Here is a 5,037-nt window from a genome sequence, read left to right as displayed (position 1 = left end):
CTGTATTCTGGTATTCTCTTCTACACAATGGGAGGGAGAGCAATAGGAGAGATCTGTCCATTTGGTCCTGGCCATTTGAGGAATGCAAGCCCAGCACTAGTCTCATAATCTCTAGGAATCTGTGGAGAGATGAATTAAAGTAAATTTCAGCATTGGCTCATTCAGTCATTTGGCAACATTCATCAGGTACCTGCAGTGTGTTAGGGGGTCTTATGAGTAGGCAGCGTGCATGATCCTTGCTCCCCTGGAGCTTTCTAACATTCTAGCAGGCAGACCATACATAAGCTTGCAATACTGTTTCTGATAAAAACATGTGCTGTAAAGGAAATAAAGCAGGGAACTCTCATGGAAAATGACTTGGACTGACTGCTCCTTCAGGTAGGTGGGAGATGTAACATTTGCCCTATGAACTGAACGATGCACTCTGTCCCGTGGTCAGCCCGGGACAGATCATACATGGGATACACGTTAGCTCTGCCAACAACTTACTGACATTCAGGGAGCTTGGGTGACTTGGTCATGTGATGAGGCACTGAAAAAGGGGGAGAACTGGAACCCAGAGCTTCCTGCCTCATATCTGGATGTTTCCCTATAGGGAGCACCACAGTTTTCAAAAAAACCGTCAGCATCAAAGAGCCATGCTGTATGAATCAGCTCAGGGCCCTGGGAGGACAGGGTAGGGCTGCATGCCCTGCTAGCTTCAGCAAAATTAATCGGCTGAGTTAACAGGGACCGTCAGAATCCAGAACCCTTAAGGGCAGAGCTTCTATAACTTCCTTCTATCTGTCCTTCTCCCCACTTCAAATCAATTTTTTTTAAAAAAAAAAACAAAAATTTTAACATTTAAAATAAATTGTATTATCACCTTAGATGAAAAATTAGTATCATTTACCATAGAGATAAACCTTAAAGATAAATATGGTAAAAAATACACATACAATGAAAAAACAATGTTATGCAGTTATAAATGTGCCTCATGCTTCTTAAAGAATGCTCTGTTTCTTGTTAAAAGAAGAAATCTTAGAGACGTTCTCCTTGATAGAAAGACCAAAGGAGAATTGAACTGTAATTAACTCAATGTTAATGCCAAATTCGTAACTCTCCTAAAATCACCTCCTAAACTGAAGTGGTGAGCATCCCTTCCTTCAGGCACTGACTCTTCGTGGGAGGGTGTGGGTCCTTTGGAGATAATCCTGGTCCCCTGTACAATTCATTGAGGAGGAGTTAGCCAGGCTCTTGATGAAATTGGAGGCACTCAAGTCAAAGGGGTCAGAGAACGGAAGCAGCCCTCCCTCCCACTCCTGCTGCAGAACTGGATGGAGTCTCATTTAGTCCAGTGATCCAACACTCTGAGCTTACTTCCGCATCGGTAAAAATCCTGACGATAATGATCCTTGCCTCACAGGTTGTTGTGTCCCAGCATAGAGAAAGCCAATAAATAATCATTATAGTCACCATAATAATTATCATCATCGTTACCTACCACTCCCAACTTAAATGTGAGGGATCTGCTCTTTCCTCACTGCCTAGACTGATCCTTTATCCATGAGTCATAATGTTTCCTTCTTCCAGACCACACTCCCTCTGTGAAGGGACTCAGGGCTGTCTCAGTCCTGTTAGGCTGTACTGGGCTGGCTGGGGTCTGCATTGGTTTTGGCTACAGGACTGCAAGGGTTAAACACTTCCAGCTGGAAACAGAAAAATAAAGGTACTCAAAGGATGCAAAGGAGTCCTGGACAGGGTGATAGGAATCTAATTTTCAGGACAGATGTGTGAACCTGGACAAGTGCCTTCACCTCTAGGGGTTCAGTTTTCTAAATATTGGCAGACGGGGCGCTGGGTGAGATGGTCCCATCTTCAGAGACTCTGATCTTCTCTTCTCTCCTTCTGAATACGCTGTCCTAGGGATGGGCAAACCTGGACTCTCCCAGCTCTTACAACCTGGTTTCCAGATGGCCCTCCAGAGCCAGCAGGACCCGGTTGTCTCCTGGCTGAGCCATTAGCTGGTGAGGCGGCTGAGGAGGGTTAGGGCGCCCCCTGCTGGGGCTTGAAAGAAAAGCTCCTAGGCCTGTGCAATGCATCTTAACATGCAAACTATCAGAACCCACAGAGGACATCTAGTCCAACCCTCTCATTTCCCAGATGGGGAAATAGGTTCAGAGGTTCAGAGATGCGGAAGATACTCCCTCAAGTAGGATTGCCAGATAAAACAAAAGAGTCCTAGTTAAATTTGAATTTCAAATAAACAACAAATCATTTTTTAGTACACATATGTCCCATGCAATACTTAGGACACACTTCTACTAAAAAATCGTCTGTTGGAAATCTGAAATTTGAATTTAAGCAGGCATTCTATTTCTTTGCTAGATCTGCCAACCGTACCTCCAAGTCCACCCATTGAGTTAATGTCTGAGCTCGGACTGCATCCTGGACATAGGTCAGGGCTTCACCATCATGCCTGACCAATGTCTTTTGGTTGCAGCTCTGCCCAGTACTCAGCAGATGCATAGGAAAGGCTTGTTAAATTCTTCTGGGAGACAGCAAATGGAAGGACATCTGAATCCTCACTTCGACGATCACCAGGAGTGTTTCAGACAGGAGGCGGGTCCTCCTCTGCCCCAACCTCTGCTACCATTAAAAACCCACCAGCAAGGTTTTCATGACGGAGATTCTTAACATCCCTGCCCAGTCTGGTTTACTAGGTTAGGGAGGGGCCTGGACATCTATATTTTTAGAAAATTCCCCAGAGAATTCTCATGCATAGCCAAGACCCCTTGGATGAGCTATAAGGAAGAACTACTTGGATGGGATACATTGAAAATGGCACATATCAGTAATTGTCAATATTCACTATGTCTAAAAACCACTGGCCAGGGGCGGTGGCTCATGCCTGTAATCCCTGAATTTTGGGAGGCTGAGGCAGATGGATCACCTGAGGTCAGGAGTTTGAGACCAGCCTGGCCAACATGGTGAAACTCCATCTCTACTAAAAATACAAAACATTAGCTGGGGTGTGGTGGCACGTGCCTGTAATCCCAGCTATTCAGGAGGCTGAGGCAGGAGAATCTTTTGAATCCAGGAGGTGGAGGTTGTAGTGAGCCAAGATCACGCCACTGCACTCCAGCCTGGGCAACAAGAACAAAACTCTGTCTCAAAAAAAAAAAAAAAAATCCCTGTGGGTAAGGGAAGGGGAGTGAGGAAGGAATGTAAAATCTGCAAAACTGCATATTCCCAGCTCTACTTCCAGGAATTCTGATTGAGAAGGTCCAGACTGGGACCTTTCGGTAACCACATGTATGTATTTGTAATGTGTTCTGTTTCTTAAAAAATGAAAATAAAACAGAAGCAAATATGGACAAATGGTAAGGCTCTTAGAAGCAGATATTAAGTACATGAATAATCAGTATTCTATTCACTATAATTCAAATATTTCACTAAAAATACTTTTAAAACTTAGGTGGATTTTAGGGGATTGTAATTCAGATGGTCAGAAAGCCATACCTTAAGAAAAACTGGCTTGGAGGTAAGAGAGTGAAGACAGTCACCCACTTCCATACCCATATTAGGTGCCCCCCATTCCCAAGAGCTGGGAGAGTTGAGGAAGGTTCTGGGAGGAGATGGGCATGACCTGGTCTTGAAGAGTGGGTGAGATTCAGAGAAGTAGAGGAAATTATGACCACCAGGAAGCGAGCAATCTGTGCAACTGGGAACATAAGTGCCAGGAGACTCAGGTTGTATCTTGGTCACAGCTGGTGCCCTGTGAATGACCTCTGGAGTCTGCTATCACTACGCCCTCAGTCAGTACACTGCAGGCAGAGTGGCCTCCTCTCTGTTCCTGAAACAGGCCAAAGTCTGTCCTGCCTCCAGGCCTTTGCACTCACTGTCCCCTCTGGGACTGCACTCTTTCCTCAGCTTTAGTCCTGCCTTTTCTGCACCCTCAGCTTCTCAGTTCAGATGCCTCCTCTTCAGAAAGGCTTTGCTGTCTCTCCCTCTCACTCCCGTCTCTCCTTCATATCAATGACCACAAGCTGTAATTATTTTCTTGTTTCTTTGCTTTTGTTGCCTGACCACCTTTCACCCCCTCCCACTCTGCCCCACCAAAGTACAAAATGTGAGTTCCATGAGGACAGAGACCTGGTCTCTTCTGCTCATTGCTGTGTCTCCAGGTCTGAGCACTTGAAACATACTAAATGCTGCTCAGCAAGATGTGTTAAGAAAATAAATTAACTAATGAGAGATTGGGAAGGCCGCAGTAGAAAAAGCCCTGGAACCTAGGAACAGGACAGATGGACACTGAAGTCTGAGAAACCGAAAAGCTTTCAGAAGAACCCTGATGGGGCACAAGAATGGGCATCAGTTTTCTGAATCCAAGAGCACATGGATTTCTTAGAAGTCTGTTCTCATTAGATCAGAGGTCCCAGAGTTACTAGACTCCATACCTCCTTTTAATAATAAATGGAGATATAGATAATGCAATAGACCTCAAGTCATAGAGCCATTCATTGTGATCCTTAATTCAAGACTCACTGTCTTTGGTCGGTCTTTGCATGACTCTCTTTTGCTTTTATCTATCAGTCAATCAATCAATCTATCTACTATCTATTTATCTATCAATCATCTATTTACCTATCATCTATATCTATCATCTATCGTCTATTTATCATCTATATATCTATCAATCAATCTATCATCTAGCCATTATCTACCTATCTATCTATCAATCAAATAATATATTGAACACCCATGAGCCTGCCTCCCCACCTGAGAACTGGAACAGTGGCGACACCTGTGTTCATTCTCTATCCTGTCTCTCTCTGTGTCTACCACGTGAACTGACCACTCTCCTGAATTTTGTGTTTATCCTTCCCTTATGGTTTTTCTTTTTTTTTTGATGGAGTTTTGCTCTTACTGCCCAGGCTGGAGTTCAATGGCACAATCTCGGCTCACCGCAACCTCCGCCTCCTGGGTTCAAGAGATTCTCTTGCCTCAGCCTCCCAAGTAGCTGGGATTACAGGCATGTGCCACCACACCCAGCTA

This window comes from Macaca mulatta, chromosome 6 (assembly GCF_049350105.2).
Source record: "Macaca mulatta isolate MMU2019108-1 chromosome 6, T2T-MMU8v2.0, whole genome shotgun sequence".
Classification (NCBI taxonomy): domain Eukaryota; kingdom Metazoa; phylum Chordata; class Mammalia; order Primates; family Cercopithecidae; genus Macaca; species Macaca mulatta.
The sequence above is the reverse complement of the archived record's forward strand: the minus strand, read 5'-3'. Positions refer to the sequence as shown.